Source organism: Trachypithecus francoisi, unplaced genomic scaffold (genome assembly GCF_009764315.1).
Source record: "Trachypithecus francoisi isolate TF-2019V2 unplaced genomic scaffold, Tfra_2.0 Lachesis_group10, whole genome shotgun sequence".
Classification (NCBI taxonomy): Eukaryota; Metazoa; Chordata; class Mammalia; order Primates; family Cercopithecidae; genus Trachypithecus; species Trachypithecus francoisi.
The window spans coordinates 34,663,981-34,687,676 of record NW_022681455.1 but is presented as its reverse complement, the minus strand read 5'-3'; the positions used below and the strand labels follow the sequence as shown (position 1 = coordinate 34,687,676).

General features: G+C 44.8%; 1 pseudogene; it reads right to left on the bottom strand.

Annotated features, from left to right (window-relative positions):
• Nucleotides 1-21,852: 21,852 nt before the first annotated feature.
• On the bottom strand, nucleotides 21,853-23,528 carry LOC117088525 (annotated as a pseudogene).
• Between the last annotated feature and the right edge of the window lie 168 nt (nucleotides 23,529-23,696).

The following is a 23,696-nucleotide window of genomic DNA, read 5'->3' as shown; positions in this document are numbered from 1 at the left end:
CTACCCAAAGGCAGGAAAGTCCCCTGTGTAGCTGGGTCTGGGGAATTTTACAGACTTAGAATGGGAAGTGCATGCGGATTGGTTTGTGAGCATGCAAAAAAGGTTAAAGTGAAGACACCACTCACAGATGGGCACAACAGTGTAGAAAACCAATTAGGAAAGGGTAGATATATGTAAAATAGGTGAAGGGTGGAGATCAATCAAAGGAAGGCACACCAAACTGGAAGACAAGCTCTCAATCTGGTCTGAGGATTTCACTTGTAGATTGACTTTCAGACTTTAAACTGTCTTCAGGTTGGAGGTGGGGTTTCACTGGGAATCCGCCCCTATCTGCCTAGGCATTTGGCTGCCTCTTGTCCCTATCACCACCGCACCTAGCTAATTTTTTTTTTTTTTTTTTAAGATGGGGTCTTGTCATCTTGCCTAAACTGGTCTTGAACTCCTGGGCTCAAGAGATCCTATTGCCTTGGCCTCCCAAAGTGCTAAGATTACAGGTGTAAGCTACTGCACCCAACCTATAATTTTATTTATTTATTTATTTATTTATTTATTTAGAGACAGAGTCTCACTTTGTTGCCCAGGCTGGAGTGCAGTGGTGCAGTCTTGGCTCACTGCAACCTCTGCCTCCTGGGTTCAAGCAATTCTCCTGCCTCAGCCTCCCAAGTAGCTGAGGATTACAGGCACCCTCCGGCATGCCCAGCTAATTTTGGTATTTTTAGTAGAGATGGGGTTTCACCATGTTGGCCAGGCTGGTCTTGAATTCCTGATCTCAGGTGATCTGCCTGCCTCGGCCTCTCAAAATGCTTGGATTACAGGTGTCAGCCACTGTGCCAGGCCTATAATAATAATTATTATTATTGTTGTTATTGAGATGGAGTCTTGCTCTGTCGCCCAGACTAGAGTGCAGTGGCACGATCTCAGCTCACTACAACCTCCGCCTCCCGGGTTCAAGCTATTTTCCTGCCTCAGCTTCCTGAGTAACTGGGATTACAGGCGCCTGCCACCACGCCCAGCTAATTTGTATTTTTAGTAGAGACAGGGTTTCACCATTTGGTCTGGCTGGTCTTGGACTCCTGACCTCGTGATCCGCCCACCTCGGCCTCCCAAAGTGCTGGGATTACAGGCGTGAGCCACCCTAACAGGCGGATGGAGTCAGTTTTTAAAGTGGTGTCACCTTGGCTCTCCTATGCTCCTGCTTCCCTAACATAATCCAAAAACTAAAAAGATTTCTCTACCTCATGTCCATCTGCCCCTGCAAAAAGACCCTGTAAATAAATATTGACTATAGTTGGTAGATAAGGCTTGAGTAAATGAGAAGACATACTGAAGGTAATGGAAACCAGTGTTCCTACTGTTAGAAAAGGAAGCTACAAAAATGGGGAGGAGGAAAGTACTATGTGATGTTGGATTAGACTTGGAGGTATCAATATGAACTCTTGGCTTTATACACATTTCCTGGCTTTGTCCACTGAGAGAGCATACAGAAGCAGCCACATACCTAGCTCCCAGATCTTGGTTTCTGAATTCCATTCTCCAACAAAAGGAACCAGGGCTTCTGGGAGAACAGACTGCTGCAGAGAAAGCGTTAAGATGAACCTGAAATATCTTCTTATGCTACAAAGTAAGAAAATGCTCAAAGAATGTTGGGGATATATCAAAAGAACAAAGAAGCCAGTTTAAGGGGCTCCTGCTGGCCAAATCTGGGACAATCTGGCCATCAAAAATAAAAGACAATCCAAGGCCAGGTGCAGTGGCTCATGCCTGTAATCCCAGCACTTTGGGAGGCCAAGGCGGGCAGATCGCCTGAGGTCAGGAGTTTGTGACCAGCCTGGCCAACAAAAACACAAAAATTAACCAGGCATGGTGGTGGGTGCCTGTAATCCCAGCTACTCAGGAGGCTGAGGCAGGAGAATTACTTGAACATGGGAGGCAGAGTTTGCAGGGAGGCAGAGATTACAGTGAGCCAAGATTGTGCCATTGCACTCCAGCCTGGGTGACAGAGCAAAACTCCATCTCAAAATGAATAAATAAATAAATAAAATAAAAAATAAAAGGCAAGTCCCTGCAGTGGTTCAAACCTATAATCCTAGCCCTTTGGGAGGCCAAGGTAGGAGTATCCCTTGTGCCCATGAGTTCAAGATGAGCTCTGGCAACATAGCAAAATTCGCTCTGAACAAAAATTTTTAAAAGTTGACTGGGTGTGGTGGCTCATACCTGTAGTCCTAGCTACTCAGGGTAGTTTGGGAGCTGGGTGAGGTGGGGGATCACTTGAGCCAAAGAGGTCAAGACTGCAGTGAGCCATGACTATGTCACTGCTCTTCAGCCTGGGTGGCAGAGCGAGAACCCTGCCTCAAAAAATAAAAAATAAGGCCGGGCGCAGTGGCTTACGCCTATAATCACAGCACTTTGGGAGGCTGAGGTGGGAGGATCACGAGGTCAAGAGATCAAGACCGTCCTGGCTAACATGGTGAAACCCATCTCTACTAAAAATACAAAAATTAGCTGGGCGTGGTGGTGTATGCCTGTAGTCCCATCTACTCGGGAGGCTGAGGCAAGAGAATCGCTTGAACCCAGGAGGCGGAAGTTGCAGTGAGCCAAGATCCCACTACTGCACTCCAGACTGGCAACAGAGTGAAACTCTGTCTCAAAAATATATATATAATAAAATAAAATAAAAATCAATAAAGATGGTAGTGAATTATAACCCAATTAATAAATATAGATCTACGAATGTATTATGATATAAATAAATAAAATGAATACATAAATAAATGGCGAAGAAGGAAAAGATCTTCCTTATGGTAGACTTACATCTACTAAATATTGAAGAAACAATGCAGTTAGAAAATCAGCATGGAGGCCGGATTTGGTGGCTCATGCCTGTAATCTCAGCACTTTGGGAGGGCAAGGCAGGCGGATCACCTGAGGCCAGGAGTTCAAGACCAGCCTGGCCAACATGGTGAAACCCGTGTCTCTACTAAAAATACAAAAATTAGCCAGGCCTGGTGGCACACAGCTGTAGTCCCAGCTACTTGGGAGGCTGAGGCTCGAGAATCACTTGAACCCGGGAGGCAGAGATTGCAGTGAGCTCAGATCGCTCCACAGGACTCCAGTCTGGGTGACAGAGTCAGACTGCCTCAAAAAAACAAAAAAAGAAAAAATAATCACGGATGCTAAAACTTGAGTGTTAAATCATAATGAGAAACAGCCTCAAGGCATATCCTCACAAATTACTTTTTAATTATATGGAGGAAATTAATAACTTTACAGAGAGCATTCTGGTAGCCGCACCATTAATCAAGTGATTAAAATCAACTATCAATTTTATATACCTCCTGAAATGATATTATAGTCCTGTATAACTGCATAATTTGAACCTAACGATGAGGAAACATTAGCCAAACAAAAGTCAAGTGAGATTCTGCAAAATAAATAACCGTACTTTTTTGCGGCAGGGTCTCGTTCTGTTGCCCATGCTGGAGTGCAGTGGTATAATCATAGCTCATTGCAGCCTTTACCTCCTTGGCTCAAGCAGTTCTCCCACCCCAGACTCCCGAGTAGCTGGGTCTACAGGTGCTCACCATCACGCCCAGCTTTTTTTTTTTTAGAGACGGGGTCTCACCATGTTGTCCAGGTGGGTCTTGAGTATTTTTAGTAGAGACGGGGGTTTCACCATGTTGGCCAGGCTGGTCTCGAACTCCTGGCCTCAGGTGATCCTCCCCTCTCAGCCTCCCGAAGTATTGGGATTACAGGCATGAGGCACCACACCTGGCCAATAGCTGTACTTTCCAAAAATGTCCAAGTCAAGAAAGACAAAGTAAGGCTAGAGAACTGTTCCAGGTTAGACTTAAAAACACATGATCCTGAATTGAAAAAATATGATCCTGAACTGAAGATTGTCTTGAGAACAGAAATGGGTTAAATGAATACTATTTAGACAATTGCCAAAATTTGATTATGGACTATATTCATTTCCTACGGCTGCTATGGTGAATTACCACAAATTTGGTGGCTTAAAATAACACACATTTGTCTTCTTATAGCTCTGGTCGAACTCCCTGTGTACTGGTAAAGCACACATTGTCTCCAGTTTACTCTTTTTGTTTTGAGACGGAGTATCGCTCTTGTTGCCCAGGCTGGAGTGCAATGGCATGATCTCAGCTTACTGCAACCTCCGCCTCCCGGGTTGTGATGGGATTACAGACATGTGCCACCACACCCAGCTAATTTTGTGTTGTTAGTAGAGGTGGGTTTTCACCATGTGGGTCATGCTGGTCTCTAACTCCTGACCTCAGGTGATCCACCCGCCTCAGCCTCCCAAAGTGCTGGGATTACAGGTGTGAGCCACTGCGTCCAGCCACCAGTTACAAAATGGGGCAAAATATAAACACATGGGAAATCTAGGTAAAGGTACCATTTTTGCAACTCATCTGTAAGTTTGAGATTATGTTAAAATTTAAATGGATCAAAAGAATAAGTATTAGCAATAATATAGGCAGGGATAAAAGCATAAATGTTCATGTCATTTCTAAAGTCAGTGGGATAAGTTCCTAACTAGAGTCAGAAAACGGTTAAATAATAACACTTCTTTGCATTTGGAGGATGCTTATTTTCCAAATCATTTCACAGCTATTGCCTTATTTGCTTCTTGCAATAACCACAGGAAATCAGAAGAGCAGATTTTTTTTTTTTTTGAGACGGAGTCTCGCTCTGTCGCCCAGGCTGGAGTGCAGTGGCCGGATCCTGGCTCACTGCAAGCTCCGCCTCCCGGGTTCACGCCATTCTCCTGCCTCAGCCTCCCGGGTAGCTGGGACTACAGGTGCCCGCCACCTTGCCTGGCTAGTTTTTTGTATTTTTTAGTAGAGACGGGGTTTCACCGTGTTAGCCAGGATGGTCTCGATCTCCTGACCTTGTGATCCGACCGTCTCGGCCTCCCAAAGTGCTGGGATGACAGGCTTAAGCCACCGCGCCCGGCCGGGGAGCAGATATTTTTATTCCTATTGGACAAATGAAAAAACTGAAGTATGAAAGAGTTAATTGAATCACTTAAGATTCCACACATGTAAGTGGCAGAGTTCGAGATTAGAAACTCTCTTCTGATTCTCCTATGCTAGGTGTAAAAGAGTAGTCAAGAGTGGTTATAGGTACAGCTTAAGACAGACCTGTACTGAAAATACACTTGAGTCCCGGCTACAACTTGTCTAGCTGTATTACTCAGGGTAGGCAAGGTTATGTAGTGGTGACAAATAAACCCTGAAATATCAACAGCTTAACAGAACAAAGGTTTATTTGTTGCTCCCATTTACAGTGTAATGTGGGCCAGTCAGCTATTTTTTTTTTTTTTTTTTTTTTTTTTTTGAGACGGAGTCTCGCTCTGTCGCCCAGGCTGGAGTGCAGTGGCGCAATCTCAGCTCACTGCAACCTCCGCCTCCCGGGTTCACGCCATTCTCCTGCCTCAGCTTCCCGAGTAACTGGGACTACAGGCGCCCACCACCATGCCCGGCTAATTTTTGTGTGTGTGTATATTTTTAGTAGAGACAGGGTTTCACCGTGTTAGGCAAGATGGTCTCGACCTCCTGACCTCATGATCCGCCCGCCTCGGCCTTCCAAACTGCTGGGATTGCAGGTGTGAGCCACCGTGCCCGGTCTCTTTTTTATTTTTATTTTATTTTATTTTATTTTTTTTGAGGCAGAGTCTCGCTCTGTCGCCCGGACTGGAGTGCAGTGGCCGGATCTCAGCTCACTGCAAGCTCCGCCTCTCAGGTTTACACCATTCTCCTGTCTCAGCCTCTCGAGTAGCTGGGACTACACGCGCCCGCCACCTCGCCCGGCTAGTTTTTGTATTTTTAGTAGAGACGGGGTTTCACCGTGTTAGCCAGGATGGTCTCGATCTCCTGACCTCGTGATATGCCCGTCTTGGCCTCCCAAAGTGCTGGGATTACAGGCTTGAGCCACTGCGCCCGGCCTCTTTTTTATTTTTTGACAGGGTCTCACTCTGTAGCCCAGGCTGGAATGCAGTGGCACGATCACAGCTCACTGCAGCTTCAACCTCCCAGGCTCAAGCAATCCTCCTACCTCAGCCTCCCAAGTAGCTGGAACCACAGATGCACACCACCTCACCCAGCTAATTTTTGTTATTTTTTGTAGAGATGTGGTCTCCCTGTGTTGACCAAGCTGTACAGTCAGCTCTCTTGAGAGGCTCTCCTCCAAGCAGTTACTCAGGGATCTAGGCTCTGTCTTTAGGAAGAATGGCTGGGATGGATCCTTTGTTTCCAGCTGTGCAGATAAGGAAGAGAAAGTGGAACTTTGTGTGGAATGTTTTCAACCTGGAAATGGGGCATAGCACATCCAAAATCTATGGACCCGAATTCAGTCACATGGGTCCACCTCCAAGCATGGAGTTCTGGGAAATGCAGTCTTTCTGTGTGCTCGGGGGAAAATAAAACTGTTCAGGCCAGGTGCAGTGGCTCACACTTGTAATCCCAGAACTTTGGGAGGCCAAGGAGGGCGGATCATCTGAGATCAGGAGTTCGAGACCAGCCTGGCTAACATGGTGAAACCCCATTTCTACCAAAAATACAAAAAATTAGCTGGGTGTGGTGGCGCATGCCTATAATCCCAGCTACTTTGGAGGCTGAGGCAGGAGAATCACTTGAACACGGGAGGTGGAGGTTGCAGTGAGCTGAGATCGCACCATTGCACTTCAGGTTGGGCAACAAGAGGGAAACACCATCTCAAAAAACAAACAAAAACCAGTTCAGTGCATGTCTAAGTTTGACTCTGCCATACTAGCTATTGTAAACTTGAGTAATTTATTTAATCTCCTAAATATTCTGATTCATCAAATGCAGACAATAATACCACAAAAAGTAGTTGTTTTGACTGAAGGACAAAATGTACATGGCATGTATAGCACAGTGCCTGGCACTGTCAATCATAAATGGGAGTTATTAGTTTTTGTTTGTTGTTATTAAGACAGGCTCTCCCTCTGCCACACAGGCTGGAGTGCAGTGGCACGATCACAGCCAACTTCAGCCTTGACTTCCCTGACTCAGGTGATCCTCCCACCTCAGCCTCCTGAGTAGCTGGGACTACAGGCACACTCCACTATGCCCAGCTAATTTTATTTATTTATGTATTTATTTATTTTTGTAGTGACGGGGTCTCACTATGTTGCCCAGGCTGGTCGTGAACTCCTAGGTTCAAGCCATTCTCCTGCCTCAGCCTCCCAAAATGGGGGAATTCAGGCATGAGCCACCATGCCCAGCCAGTTATTAGTATTATAGAATTTTTCATGTCTCTTACAGTCCTGGTTATGTAAATTCCCTGGCCAGTAGTGGATATTACTCATGCCAAACCTGTCCACGTGGTATTCATTTGTTCCTTGCTCTCTGCCCACAATGTAATGTACGTTGGTTTCATCAAAAGGAAAGACTAAGGCCTTGGAGCAGGGCCCACTTGGCAGGATGTAATGTGAAGAGCAGTGGGTTACAAGTGTCATTTTGCAAGACATGCCCTAATGCAGAGGCTTGGGAACAGTGGAGGCAGCCATGAACCCCCTGGGGGGGCTGAGATGGCCCCTCTTGTTGTTCTTAACAACAGGTGTTGGCAGACTTCCAACAAAGCTGCCAAGGAGTCTTTTCTCTCTAGAATTTAAAGGGAGAGGACAGGGTAGTGTCTACAGGAGGTGAGGGGCAGCAGCTGCCCAGAGCTTACAGCTTTCTCCATACTCAATGCCACTGTAATTTAAGTGGCTCAACTAAGGCCTGTCCAAAAAGGCCCGCCTAGGAACACCCTGCACCCTCCCGAAAAACAGAACATGGAGACTCATGAGCAGGATGTAGGGTTGACTCCCTGCGAAGAGTCATGCATGACCATTTATTTTCTGCTGGGTAGAAATGTCCCTTTCAGTTTGGAAGTGGGGACTGAGAGCCAGAATTTGGGAACCAAAGCCCTCATAGACCTTACTCCATTCCCGACACACAGCCAAACCATGATTTGGCCCCCCAACACAGAGGGCTGCTTAACTTTCTAGTTCTTGACCAGAGTTGAGAAGTTCAGCACATTTGGCAAACAATGTAATTCATGCTGGTGTAGCCAAATTAATCCTCTTTTAGGTTAGCAGATGTCCAAGTTTTCTTTGTTTTACATACTAGTAGATTTGGGCCGGGCGCAGTGGCTCACGCTTGTAATCTCAGCACTTTGGGAGGCCGAGGCGGGCAGATCATGAAATCAAGACCGTCCTGGCCAATATGGTAAAACCTCTTCTCTACTAAAAATACAAAAATTAGCTGGGCGCGGTGGCATGCACCTATAGTCCCAGCTACTTGGGAAGCTGAGGCAGGAGAATCGCTTGAACCCAGGAAGCAGAAAAACTAGCAGATTTGGGAACACAGTAAAGTAAAAACTCAAGATTCTAGATCCATTTTAAAAAACTAACTTATTCATTTATTTATTTTTGAGATGGAGTCTCACTCTTGTCACCCAGGCTGGAGTGCAATAGTACCATATCAGCTCACTGCAACCTGCACTCCAGGTTCAAGCGATTCTCCCACCTCAGCCTCCCTAGTGGCTGGGATTATAAGTGTCTGCCACCACACCTGGCTAATTTGTTGTTTTTTGTTTTTTTTTGACACCGAGTCTTACTTTGTTGCCCAGGCTGGAGTGCAGTGGCACGATCTTGGCTCACTGCAACCTCTGCCCCCTAGGTTCAAGCGATTCTCCCACCTCAGCCTCCTGAGTAGCTAAGATTACAGGCGCCCGCCACCATGTCTGGCCAATTTTTGTATTTTTAGTAGAGACGGTGTTTCACTATGTTGGCCAGGCTGGTCTCGAACTCTTGACCTCAAGTGATCTGCCCACCTTGGCCTCCCAAAGTGTTGAGATTACAGTACAAGCATAAGCCACTGCTCTCAGCCTTGATTTTTATATCTAAAAAAAAAATTTTTTTTTTTCATAGGGACAATGTCTTGCTTTGTTGCCCAGACTAGTCTCAAACTCCTGGGCTCAAGCTATCCTCCTGCCTCTGCCTCCCAAAGTGCTGGGATTACAGGCATGAGCCACCATGCCCAGACTGCCTAGCACTGTTTTTATATAAATAGTGCGTTTATTTGGAACAGCTTGCTGCGTAGGTAGATTAAAGCTGTCTCCAAGTCACCCCATGGTGCCACTGCTACCACCCATGACCAGGCATGAAAATAAATGTGTGGAGAGCACTTGAAATCAAAGGTTGTGCTGGGCACAGTGGCTCACGCCTGTAATCTCAGCACTTTGGGAGGCCAAGGCGGATGGATCACTGGAGACCCGCCTAGGAAACATGGTGAAACCCCGTCTACTAAAAATACAAAACTTAGCTGGGCATGGTGGCGCATGCCTGTAATCCCAGCTACACCGGAGGCAGAGGCAGGAGAATCTCTTGAGCTTGAGAGGCGGAAGTTGTGGTGAGCCGAGATCGTATCACTGCCCTCCAGCCTGGGTGACAGAGAGACACTCTGCTCAAAAATAAATAAATAAATAAATAATAAAAAAAAAATTTTAATTTAAATTTAAATTTAAAATAATTTAAAAATTAAATCAAAGGTTGTGGCAGACTGCAGTGACCACCAGCATTTTCTGAAGAGTCAAGAAGTGATATAGCAGAAGTTGAGACTACAAGGAAAGCGAGGAAAGTTAAGAAGAAAGAGGACGAACTTGCCAAAAGCAAATCTACACTTAAGGGCACTGAATCCCTCTCTACTGGTTCTGGGGAGATTGGCTAAAGAAACCCTGTTGTTAAAAAGGTTTTCCTGGGAGGAGAGTGCAACATGCGGCCATGACTCCAGTGACCCAGTTTCACATTCTAAGACCTTCTAGTTCCATTTATGTAACCCTATGAACATTTCTTTTTTTTTATTTTTTTGAGACAGAATCTCACTCTGTCGCCCAGGCTGGAGTGCAGTGGCACGATCTCGGCTCACTGCAACCTCCACCTCCCGGGTTCAAGCGATTCTCCTGCTTCAGCCTCCCGAGTAGCTGGAACTACAGGCGCGTGCCACCATCCCCGGCTAATTTTTTGTGTTTTTAGTAGAGACGGGGTTTCACCATGTTAGCCAGGATGGTCTTGATCTCCTGACCTCGTGATCCGCCCACCTCGGCCTCCCAAACTGGTGGGATTATAGGCGTGAGCCATCACACCCCAGCCTCCTATGAACATTTCTTTTTTTTTTTTTTTCTTTTTCTTTTGAGACAGAGTCTGGCTGTGTCGCCCAGGCTGGAGTGCAGTGGCGCGATCTCGGCTCACTGCAAGCTCCGCCTCCCGGGTTCATGCCATTCTCCTGCCTCAGCCTCCAAGTAGCTGGGGCTACAGGCGCCCTCCACCACGCCCGGCTAATTTTTTGTATTTTTAGTAGAGATGGGGTTTCACCGTGTTAGCCAAGATGGTCTCGATCTCCTGACCTCGTGATCCGCCTGCCTCGGCCTCCCAAAGTGCTGGTATTACAGGCTTGAGCCACCGCGCCCGGCAAACATTTCTTAATAGTGACTGTCCTGATCTATCCATTAGGGCCAATGACCCAGACTACCTCACAGGGTTGTTGTGTGGTTCAAATGAGATAAGGATGTGAGTGTATAATAGATGCTTTGATTTAGTTTGGTATTTTAATTTCAGTCTAACTAAAAACTTCTGAGCTTCTTGGAATTTCCAATAAAAAGTTTAGGGAAACACAATAATTTCAAATCCAGCTTACTCCTTTCTGACCTCCCCTTCTTCCCAACATATATCCCTGTCTAGAAAGTCCCTATAAGTTCTCTCTTATAATACAAACACCCCTGGGGAAAAGACAAGAGCTGACGTATTTCCAGATAACACCTTAATGGTCCACATATGCTTCAGTTAAGGACTGGGATGCTGTATGAGTTGGGCCCTTGAGAAGGAAGGGAGGACCCCCTGGAGGCTTAAACTCTGTAAAGAGATACAGAAAGCTGATGGCAGACTAAGTAGAAAGCAAACTTGGTCAACTCCCCAATTTTTCTGAGGGAAAAACCTGACAGAACAGGGCCATATTTCAGCAATTTTGTTGTATGTGCCAATTCCTGTCTAAAGGGTTAGACTTGTTTGTTTTCCTCTCTTGTAAGATATACATAATTTATACATGTAAATGTCTAAATTATTTTTAGGCTGGATGTGGTGGCTCACCCCTGTAATCCCGGCACTCTGGGAGACTGAGACAGAAGGATCCCTTGAGCCCAGGAGTTTGAGACCAGCCTGGGCAATGTAGGGAGACCCCGTTTCTATAAAAAATACAAAAATTAGCCCAGCATGGTGGAGTGTACCTGTAATCCCAACTACTTGGGAGGCTAAGGTGGGAGGATAGCTTGAGCCCAGGAGGTTGAGGCTGCAGTGAGCCAAGATCATGCCACTATGCTCCAGCCTGGGTGGACAGTGTGAGACTCTATCTCAAAATAATAAATAAATAAAAATTTTTAAAAAATCAAAATCCAAAAGAAAAAAAAAGAAAGAAAGAAAAAAAAAAAAAGAAAGCAAAGCAAGGATGGATGATAATAGTCCCTCCCTGAAACTAACTCCCTCCTTGCTCAGGAATCAAACCCTAATTTTGTAAGACTAATGAAAGGTTGCAAGAATAGGATTATGGGAGGGGCCTGAACTCTGCTAAAATATGGGCATAATTTCTACGAGCCCTTACTGCTCACGGGTCATGTGGCCAGAAGTCACAAGATTTGTGATTTCCCAATTGCTCCTATAGATAACATCACTATTGTAGAGCCTAAGATTTCTTTTTTTTTTTTGAGATGTTTTTCAGACTAAACCTATCCAGAATTGTGATTCATGACTCACCAGATCCTGTGGCCCCCGCTGTCCAGGGGTGCACTTAGCACATGAGGACGCCTGTGATTCTGCCCCTATGAGTTCATCCCCAACCAGTCAGCAATACCCATTCCCTAACCCCCTGCCCATCAAATTGTCTGGGAGACTGATTTGAGTGATAACTCCAGTTCTCTTGTGTGGGCCAGCCACATATCAATCAAACTCTTTCTCTACTGCAATGCCATGGTCTCAGTGGATTGATTTTGTCTGTACACTGGGGCAGGAAGAACCCATCAGGCAATTATAATAGTATTTTGATGAATTGCTTTTCTTAGTTTTAATATAGTCCAATCTATCAATTATTCTTTTTATACTTGGTATTTTTTGTGTCCTGTTTAAGAAAACTTTGGCCTATTCTCACTTTGGTTTTTTTTTTTTGAGGTGGAGTTTCACTCTTGTTGCCCAGGCTGGAGTGCAATGGCATGATCTTGGATCACCGCAACCTCTGCTTCCCAGGTTCAAGCAATTCTCCTGCCTCAGCCTCCCGAGTAGCTGGGATTACAGGCTTGGGCCACCACGCCTGGCTAATTTTGTATTTTTAGTAAAGACGAGGTTTCTCCATGTTGATCAGGCTGGTCTCGAACTCCCAACCTCAGGTGATCCACCCGCCTCGGCCTCCCAAAGTGCTGGGATTATAGGCGTGAGCCACCGTGCCCAGCTTATTCTCACTTTTTTAAAAATAGAAAATTATTATTTTCCAAGGTAAATTGTACTTTGGTAGACCAAGGTGAAAGAATTGCTTGAAGCCAGGGCAACATAGTGAGACAAAAAATAGTCTCTACAAAAAATTTAAAAAATTAGTCAGATGTGACGGCATGGGCCTCTGATCCTAGGTACTTGGAAGGCTGAATTGGCAGGATCACTTGAGTCTGGTGGTTGAGGCTGCAGTGAGCCATGATCATGCCACTGCATTCCAGCCTGGGTGACAGAGGGAAAAAAAAACAACCAAAACCAAAACCAAAAACAAAAATTGTAAAAAATGTAGGGCCTGGCCTGGTGCCTCAATTCCTATAATCCCAGCACTTTGGGAGGCCGAGGTGGGAGGATCACCTGATCCCAGATGTTTGAGACCTGCCTGGGTAACATAGTGAGACCTTATCTCTTCTTAAAAAAAAAAAATAACACTTATGGACTTATAGATTATCAAAAAGAAGAAAATTAATCACCTATAATGCAGCATCCAGAGACAGAAGCTTTATAAACATTTTGGTGCATGTTTATAAATATAAAAATAATATTCTACTATTTATAAATGTTTATACACATACTTTTTTTTTTTTCTCAAAAAAAAAAATGACCTCTAATCCCCAGCACTTTGGGAGGCCAAGTTGGGAGGATCACTTAAGGCCAGAAGTCCAAGAACATCCTGGGCAACAAAGCAAGAGCCTGTGTCTCCAAAAATGAAAATGGAAAATTAGCCAGGTACAGTGGTGAACACTTGTGGTCCAAGCTACTCAGGAGGCTGAAATGGGAAGACAGCTGAAACAGAGGAATTAGTGGCTGCAGTAAGTTGTGATCACACCACTGCACTCCAGCCTGGTAGACAGAACAAGACTCTGTCTCTTAAAAAAAAAAAAAAAAAAAAAAAGATGAAACTGTCCTTGCTTTTAGTAAACTTTTTATTTTTATTTTTAATTTAATTTAAAAAAATTTTATTTAGAGACAGTCTCACTCTGTCACCCAGGCAGGAATGCAGTGGCGTGATCTTGGCTCACTGCAACCTCTGCCTCCTGGGTTAGCAATTCTCCTGCCTCAGTCTCTCAAGGAGCTGGGACTACAGGTACCTGCCACCGCATCCGGCTAATTTTTGTATCTTAGTAGAGAGGGGGTTTTGTCACGTTGGCCAGGTTGGTCTCGAACTCCTGACCTCAGGTGATCTGCCATCCTTGGCCTCCCAAAGTGCTGGATTATAGGCGTAAACCTCTGCACCCAGCCAATTTTTTTTTTTTTTTTTTTTAAATAGACACAGTCTGACTATATTGCCCAGGCTGGTCTCAAACTCTTGGGCTCAAGTGATCCTCCCACCTCAGCCTTCCAAAGTGTTGGGATTATAAGCATGAGCCACTGCACCTGGCCTAGTTAATTGTTTAAAACTTAACATTTTATTTAAAAATACTTATCTTCATAAATTTTAATGGTTGTATAATACTCCCATATATTATAGGGATATACCAAAAGTGTCAGGCCAGGCACTGTGGCTCACGCCTGTAATCCCAGCACTTTGGGAAGCCAAGGTGGGTGGATCACCTGAGGTCAGTAGTTCAATACCAGCCTGCCCAACATGGCAAAACCTCGTCTCTACTAAAAAATGCAAAAACTTAGCTGGGCATGGTGGTGGCGAGCACCTGTAATCCTAGCTACTTGGGAGGCTGAGGCAAGAGAATCACTTGAACCCAGGAGGCAGAGGTTGTAGTGAGCCAAGATCGCACAACTGCACTCCAGACTGGGCAACAGAGAGAGACTCCATCTCAAAACAAAACAAAACAAAAACAAAAACCCAGAAGTGTCCTTTTTAACTAGTAAATTTTACATAGTAAAATGTAAGCAAACAACATCAGTAACACTAAATGGAACTCTTTAGGAGTTTCCTTTGATTGAGGATCATTTGAGAAATCCACCAAGCCAGTTGTATATACTGTCAGAATTTTAGGCTCAGGTATACCTCTGATTCCACGGCCATGGGAAAGTCACCTAATGTCGCTCTACCCTGGAATTCTCCATGTTAGATAAGAGGTCTCAGAGCAAATAATCACTGAGATTTGCTCCAACTCTGAATGTCCGAGGATTCACCCATAACTGAGGCTGTTGCAATGTGTCTTTTCCTTCCGTAGTGTTTTTGCTGACTCACTTGTGACCCAAATGCTCCATCAGGTCAGAGGAAACATGTATACATAAGAAAAACCCTTGGGAAACTCAGTGGCAAGGTAATCATGTCCTTGGAGCAGAATAAGTGCGAGGGATAAACAACACAGCTTTGCTTAAAACCAGCTGCCCTTGTGTGACCTGAAGGGGCTTCCCTAGAGAGGAGCTAAGAAGTGAAACTTTGCTTTTTGTCAGAAGAAAAGTGATTTGAAGAATTAAGGACTTTCAGGAAGGAAAATCACTGCTACGTTTAACTCTCAAAAGTTGAGGAGGCCAGACGTGGTGGCTCATGCCTGTGATGCCAACAATTTGGGATGCCAAGGTGAGAGGATCGCTTGAAGTCAGGAGTTCAAGACCAGCCTGGGACACATAGTGAGACCTTGTCTCTATTAAAACAAAAAACAAAAAACAAAAAAACCGGCAGCGGGGGTGGTGGTGGGGGAAGAATCCCGAATTTTAAAAGATGCCATAAAAGGTACAAGGGTAAGGTATTGCAAAGAGCTGTTATTAAGGGGGTTGAGGGCCGGCACAGTGGCTCATGCCTGTAATTCCACTTTGGGAGGCAGATCGCTTGAGCCTAGGAGTTTCAGCCCACAGTGAGCTGCGATCGCGCCACTGCACTCTAACATGGACGGCGGAGTGGGACTCCGTTTTGGGGAAAAAAAAAAAAAAGGAGTTGAGCAGAGGAAATACTAGGTGAACTCCACTCACTCAGAAATGTCACCTTGAATTACCAGGATGATAGTCGAGGGTCTGATTTGGAAAGTGAAGGTCAGAAATCTGAATTTTGGTTGGTGTTTATTTGCTCACCACATTGCTGTGGACAAATCACCTCTTTGAGTCTGTGTCTGCATCTGTACCATCTGTAAAATGAAAAAATGATAGTATCACATAAGCTTGTAGAGATAATTATGGAGATAAGCGGCTTGAGGCAAGTAAAGTTCTTTTTTTTTTTTTTTTTTTTTTTTGAGACAGAGTCTCGCTCTGTCACCCAGGCTGGAGTGCAGTGGCCGGATCTCAGCTCACTGCAAGCTCCGCCTCCTGGGTTCACGCCATTCTCCTGCCTCAGCCTCCCAGGTAGCTGGGACTACAGGCGCCGCCACCTCGCCCGGCTAGTTTTTTGTAGTTTTTAGTAGAGACGGGGTTTCACCGTGTTAGCCAGGATGGTCTCGATCTCCTGACCTCGCGATCCGCCCGTCTCGGCCTCCCAAAGTGCTGGGATTACAGGCGAGGCAAGTAAAGTTCTTAGCCAGTCCTGGCATGTGGTGAGCACTCAGGTTTTTTTCTTTTGCAGTTAAAATCATTGAGGCCAGGTACAGTGGCTCACGCCTGTAATCCCAACACTTGGGAGTTCGAGTTGGGAGGATTGCTTGAGCCTAGAGTTCAAGACCAGCCTGGGCAACACAGAGAGACCCCCATCTCTAAAAAATAAATAAATAAAAATTATTTTAAAATGAAAGTAAAATATCGAGATAAAATTCATAATCCAGGCCAGGCGTGGTGGCTCACACCTGTAATCCCAGAACTTTGGGAGGCTGAGGTGGACGGATCACAAGATTAGAAGATCAAGACCATCCTGGCCAACATGGTGAAACCCCGTCTCTATTAAAAATACAAAAATTAGCTGGGCGTGGTGGTGCGTGCCTGTAATCCCAGCTACTCAGGAGGCTGAGGCAGCAGAATTGCTTGAACCAGGGAATCGGAGGTTGCAGTGAGCTGAGATTGTACCACTGCACTCTAGCCTGGTGACAGAGTGAGACCCTGTCTCAAAAAAAACAAAAAACAAACAACAACAACAAAAAAAACAAAACAAAAAAATACTCCTTAAAGTTTATCCTTTGAAACTGTACAACTTAGTGATTTTTCATATATTCACAAGACTATGCAACCATCACCACTAACTAATTCCAGAACTACCCAATTTTCATCACCCCAGAAAGAGACCCTGTGCCCATTAACAGTCATTCTTCATTACCTTTGCTACCCCTAACCCCTGGCAACCACTAATCTACTTTCTATCTTCATGAATTTCCCTATTCTGTACATTTCGCATAAATGGAATCTACAGCATGTGGTCTTTTGTGATGGGCATCTTCCATTACCATCAAATACTGGATATCGTTGTTGTAGTTATTCCTATTTCCTATACATTATTAAAAAAAAAAAAATAGAGGCCAGGTGTGGTGGCTCACACCTGTAATCCCAGCACTTTGGGAGCCCGAGGTGGGCAAATTATGAGGTCATTAGCTGGGAGTAGTGGCAGGCGCCTATAATCCCAGCTACTCAGGAGGCTGAGACAGGAGAATCGTTGAACTGGGGAGGCAGGGGCTGCACTGAGCTGAAATTGCGCCATTGCACTCCAGCCTGGGTGACAGACAGAGACTCCATTTCGAAATAAATAAATAAATTAATTAAAATTACTTTACTTTTTTTGTTGTTGTTGTTGCTGTTGATGTTGAGACGGTCTCACTTTGTCACCCAGGCTGGAGTGCAGTGGTACGGTCTTGGCTCATTGCAGCCTCGACCTCCCTGGCTCCAGCAATCCTTCCATCTCAGCCTCCTGAGTAGCTGGGACTACAGAGACAGATGCCGCCACACCTTGCTAATTTTTGTATTTTTGGTAGTGACAGGGTTTCGCCATGCTGCAGAGGCTGGTCTTGAACTCCTGGGTTCAAGCCATCCACCTGCCTTGGCCTCCCAAAGTGCTGGGATTATAGGCATGAACCACCGTGCCTGGCCCCAACAAATCAAATAGCATAAACTTCAAATGATATAATAGATAAAAAACCTCCTTGCAAGGAAGAAATTGCTACAGAAATGTAAGAATTAATTAACCCATTGGGGAATTCACTCTTTTGTGGGACTGGAGAGGTGCCCGCAGGAACTCTCCAGAGGGAAGATAAAATCATACAATTCTGAAATATGACAGGACTGAAAATATCCTACTATTATTCAAAAATAGATTACCCATTTTAAAAATGTTCAGTTGACTTTTCTCCAAAAGCTTTTTACTTGCTGGACTAAGTTCTCTTTGTCATGAGACCTGCCACTACCCTGTCCAAGTCGACAGTTTCCCCCAAACCTTGGAGCCATGCTGGCTCTGGATGTGAAACACAGAATCAGAGCCATGGAGGATCATAAAAGGAGGACACCAGCCTCTCCCTTAGGCCCAGCCGCCAACAGTGCTCTTTGACGTGCCCCAAAGACACACGCTGAATCCACCAATAGATCTTCTGGAGGCAGAGATTACGTTTGATTTCTAGTCTTAATTTTGCTCTTTTGTAATATAGAAAGAGCAGAGTTAATTTTTATTTTGTGTATGGGTTATGACTCATTGGGGATTTGCCCATGCAAATGGTCCTGCCTAAATGTAGATAACAATTTAACAACAATCATAACCCTCAGGATTATTAGCTCAGACTCTAAATGAAAAACTCTCTTCATTCACGGAAGTAATTATTCTCCTCTGCATTGACTTCCAGAGAATTTCGTAAAGCCTTGCGAAGAGTCTTCTCAGTTTGCTATTTGATTTATCCTTCTCATCACAAGTCACAGGTATGTATGACTCTCAGAAACAAAAGAAGGTTAGGAAAGATTGTTGAACTGCCTTTTCATCATACAGCCTGTGTGATGCTAGACAATTTTACCTCCCTGCTCAGTACTGCCCTCCTCTTATATTAAAATTTTGAGGCCGGGCGCAGTGGCTCAAGCCTGTAATCCCAGCACTTTGAGAGGCCGAGACGGGCGGATCACGAGGTCAGAAGATCGAGACCATCCTGTGAAACCCCGCCTCTACTAAAAAAAAAAAAAACTAGCCGGGCGAGGTGGTGGCCACCTGTAGTCCCAGCTACTCGGCGGCTGAGGCAGGAGAATGGCGTAAACGCGGAAGGCGGAGCTTGCAGTGAGCTGAGATCTGGCCACTGCACTCCAGCCTGGGCGATAAAGCGAGACTCTGTCTCAAAAAAAAAGAAAAATTTTGAAATATTTGAAGAGGTAGTAGGATATGGTTGTTAAGAGATGAGACTCTTGTTCTGGGAGTTACCAGAGAGAAAAAGAAATAAAGTTAATAAGTAGAAGATTTTTAAAAACAAAAAGAAAAATTATTATTATTATTGTTATTATCATAGAGACAGAGTCTCACCATGTTGCCCAGGCTGGTCTCAAACTCTTGAGCTCAGTGATCCACCTGCCTCAGCCTCCCAAAGTGCTGGCATTACAGGCATGAGCCACTGCACCCAGCCCAAAAAGATAAAAATTTAAAAAATAAAAAATAAAAAAAAAAGATCAGACTCTGAAGCCAGACCATCTTCAAATCCCAGGATCACCACTTAACTAGATTTGTGACATTGAGCAAGTTTCTAATCTCTGTACTTCAGTTTTCTCATCTGTAAAACAGAGATAATCATAGTAACCGTAGGGTTGTTGAAATGATTACATTAGTTAATACACGTAAAGAATCTTAACAGTGCCAGTCACATAGTAAGCGTTTTCTGCTTATATACATATGTATACATATACATATACGTATGTATGAATAACAATATAACAAAATCTGAGTCTTTACACATAAATCCTAACATTAAGCCATATGTGCTTTAGCTATTTTTTAAATAACTAAAATATGGCCAGGTATGGTGGCTCATGCCTGTAATCCCAGCACTTTGGGAGGCCGAGGTGGGTGGATCACCTGAGGTCAAGAATTCAAGACCAGCCTGGTCAACATGATGAAACCCTGTCTCTACTAAAAATACAAAAATTATTCAGGCTTTGGTGGTGGATGCCTGTAATCCCAGCTACTCTGGAGGCTGAAGCAGGAAAACTGCTTGAACCTGGGAGGCGGAGGTTGCATTGCAGTGAGCCAAAATCGCGCCATTGCACTCCAGCCTGTGTGATAGAGACTCTGTCTCAAAAAAAAAAAAAAAAAAAGAAAAAAAAAGAACTAAAATATTACAGAAACAATTACACCCTATAGTATCCCTCTTCTATTACATTTCTTCTTTTTCTTTCCTGAGATAATCATTATCCTGAATATTGATTATCCTGAATGTATGCTTTATTATGAATCTACTGTTTATCTTTTTTTTTTGAGACAGAGACAAAGTAGTGTCATGAGTGTGTACATATGTCCAAACTCATCAGAGTGTACATATTGAACATATGCAGGTTTCTGTATATCAGTTACACCTCCATAAAGCTATTAAAAAATAATGGTATCACCACTGCACTCCAGCCTAGTGACAGAGCGAGACTCTGTCTCAAAAAAAAAAAAAAAATGGTATCATATTGAGGCATCCTTTTGCCACCACTCTTTTCATTCAACTTTATAGTATTTACTCATGTTGCCACATGTAGCTACTTCAGCCAATTTAATTGGTATAGATATTTCCTTCATGACTATATCACAATATATCTTCCTTGACTATATCACATTTTCTGTACTATTGGACATTTAGACTGCTTCCTATTGTTTGCTCTCATAAGCACTGTTGCAGTGTACATGTTTTTAATTTAAAATAAAATTTTTTTCAAGACAGTGTCTTGCCCTGTCACCCAGGCTGGAGTGTAGCGGTACAACCACAGCTCACTGCAGCCTCAACCTCCTAGGCTCAAACAATCACCCTAACTCAGACTCCTGAGTAGTTGGGACTACAGGTGCATACTACTATGCCTGGCTAATTTTTTGATTTTTTTTTTTTTGTAGAGGGGGGTCTCACTATGTTACCCAGACTGATCTCAAACTCCTGGGCTCAAATCATCTTCCAGCCTTAGCCTCCCAAAGTTCTGGCATTATAAGGGTGAGCCACCACACCTAAGCTGCAATATACATTCCTTTTTTTTTTTTTTGAGATGGAGTCTCACTCGGTCGCCCAGGCTGGAGTGCAGTGGTGTGATCTCGGCTTACTGCAAGCTCCACCTCACGGGTTCACGCCATTCTCCTGCCTCAGCCTCCCAAGTAGCTGGGACTACAGTCGCCCGCCACCACACCAGGCTAACTTTTTTGTATTTTTAGTAGAGACAGGGGTTTCACCGTGTTAGCCAGGATGGTCTCGATCTCCTGACCTTGTGATCTGCCCGCCTCGGCCTCCCGAAGTGCAAGGATTACAGGTGTGAGCCACCGCGCCTGGCCTGCAATATACATTCTTTTTTTTTTTTTTTTGAGACGGAGTCCGCTCTGCCGCCCAGGCGGAGTGCAGTGGCGGGGTCTCAGCTCACTGCAAGCTCCGCCTCCTGGGTTACGCCATTCTCCTGCCTCAGCCTCCCAAGCAGCTGGGACTACAGGCGCCCGCCATGTCGCTGGCTAGTTTTTTTGTTTTTTAGTAGAGACGGGGTTCACCATGTTAGCCAGGATGGTCTCGATCTCCTGCCGTGATCCGCCGTCTCGGCCTCCCAAAGTGCTGGATTACAGGCTTGAGCCACCGCGCCCGGCCAATATACATTCTTATATGTCTTCTTGGGTACACGTGTGAGAGTTTTCTAGAGCATATACCTAGAAATAGAACTGCTGGGATATAGGGGAAAACGCCTCTTCTACTTTCCTAGATACTGCCAAATTGTGGCTGTGCTCAGTGGTTGTCCCAATTTTCACTTTCCCAGTAGAAAATGAGCAGTGTTCTGTCTCTCCACTGTTAGCAATACTCATTAATGTCATCAGTTTCTTTGTATGTCAAAGGGAAATCAATATTTATGGTTGTACTTCCTAAAGGTCTTCTATAAACAAATGGAATGTCTTGTGAGATGTTGTTGCCCCCCGCCACTATGTGTTAGACGTCATGCTAAGTGCTTTACTGCTTTACATACATTCTCTTATTTAAGTCTCATTTTTTTTTTTTTCTTTCCGAGATGGAGTCTTACTCTGTCTCCTAGGCTGGAGTGCAATGGTGTGATCTTGGCTCACTGCTACCTCTGCCTCCTGGGTTCAAGCAATTCTCCTGCCTCAGCCTCCCAAGTAGCAGGGATTACAGGCACACGCCACCATGCCTGGCTAACTTTTGTATTTTTAGTAGAGATGGGGTTTCACCACGTTGGCCAGGCTGGTTGCAAACTCCTGACCTCAAATGATCTGCCTACCTCAGCCTCCCAAAGTGCTAGGATTACAGGCATGAGCCACCACGCCCAGCCTAAGTCTCATGTTAACTATAGAAGGCAGGTATTAGGAAACAAGGCTTACAAGGGGTAATTAATTTATCTGATGTCACATGACTGGTAGGTGACAGGGAAGGATTTGAAATCAAGTCTATTAGACTTCAAAGGTCCTTTTGTTGGCCCAATGCTGAGCTGCATACATAATCTGTAGAAATTGTACTATATCAACTTTTTGTTTTCATTATTTTGGAGAGAAGCAAGAATATTATTAATATTAGACTTTAATTTTACATCAACAACAACACTGTGTAACCAACAGCACAGGGAAGAGGTAGTGGAGAGAGAAGATGGTCTGGCTTCCTGTTCCTTAACTAGCCTAGACTTTAACAGCAGAGCCCAAGCAACCTAGGAGCACCTCACCTAGCCTCTTCATGAAGTGGGAAGAGATGGGAATTGGAAGTCAGAGGCTCATAACTTAAAGAAGGCTGATGGCAAGCCTGGGGAGAGGCCTGGAAATGAGGCAGGGGCTTTGGGCTGTGAAGAATCCCCTAGAGCAGGTCTTTGGCAGAGAACATGCCCCTGGCCCTGCCCAGGATGGATTCCTTGGCGGCGTCATATGGGTGCTCCTTGGAGGGGATCTCCAGGATGACCAGGATGGAGCACTGGTGGGCATCCAAGGCATGCTGCACCATCTCTGTAATGTACTGGTTGACAAGGATGATGCCAATGTCATCCCGTTTAGAAACTGCTGGAAAGTGTCTTTGATCTCACTGATGGTTGTATGCTTCTTCACCACCAGGAAATTGGGATGGTAGTTCTTGTTAAGCTCCCCTATGCCACCTGGCAGGAAACCAGTCACCGTGTCCTGGTCTCCGAACTGTCTTTTTAGATGAGGAGTTGAGAACTGGAATGTACTTTTATGTACATGAAAGTTATAGAGGTTGGCTAGGCACAGTGACTCACACCTGTAATCCCAGCACTTTGGGAGGCCGAGGTGGGCGGATCACCTGAGGTCAGGAGTTTGAGACCAGCCTGGCCAACATGGTGAAATCCTGTCTCTACTAAAAATATAAAAATTAGCTGGGCATGGTGGCACGTGCTGTAGTCTTAGCTACTTGGGAGGCTGAGGCAGGAGAATCACTTGAACCAAGGAGGCAGAGGTTGCAATGAGCCTAGATCGTGCCACTGTACTCCAGCCTCAGTGACAGAGCGAGAGCCAGTCTCAAAAAAAAAAAAAAAAAATTTATAGAGCTCAACTAAAAGTCTGGCACTATGTTAATATGGAGAAGTTGGGAGTGAGTGGGAGGTGTAGACAAAACAAGGTTGGCTGTCAGTTGATAATATTGAAGCTAGGTGATGCATACATGGGAGTGCGTATACTGTTTTATTCACTTTTTTGTTTGTTTCTTTGAGACAGGGACTTGTTCTGTCACCCGGGCTGTAGAGCAGTGGTATGATCACAGCTTGCTGCAGCATCAACCTCCCAGTTCAAGCAATCCTCCCACCTCAGCCTCCTGAGTGGCTGGAACTACAGCTGCACACCACCGCACCCAGCTAATTTTTTTTTTCTGTAAAGTTCTATCGAGTTAGTAAATTTTCCTTTTTCTTTTTTATACAGATGAGGTTTCACCATGTTGCTCAAGCTGGTCTTGAACTTCTGGCCTCAAGCAATCCACCCGTCTTGGCCTCTCAAAGTGCTGGGATTACAGGCATGAGCCATTGTATCCAGGCTACTTTTTTTTTTTTTTTTAAATAAAATTTCTCTCTGTGCTCAGGATGGAGTGCAATAGCATGATCATAGCTCACTGAAACTTTGAACTCCCAGGCTCAAGTGATCCCCCTGCATCAGCCTCCTGAGTACCTAGGACTATAGGCATGTACCACCACA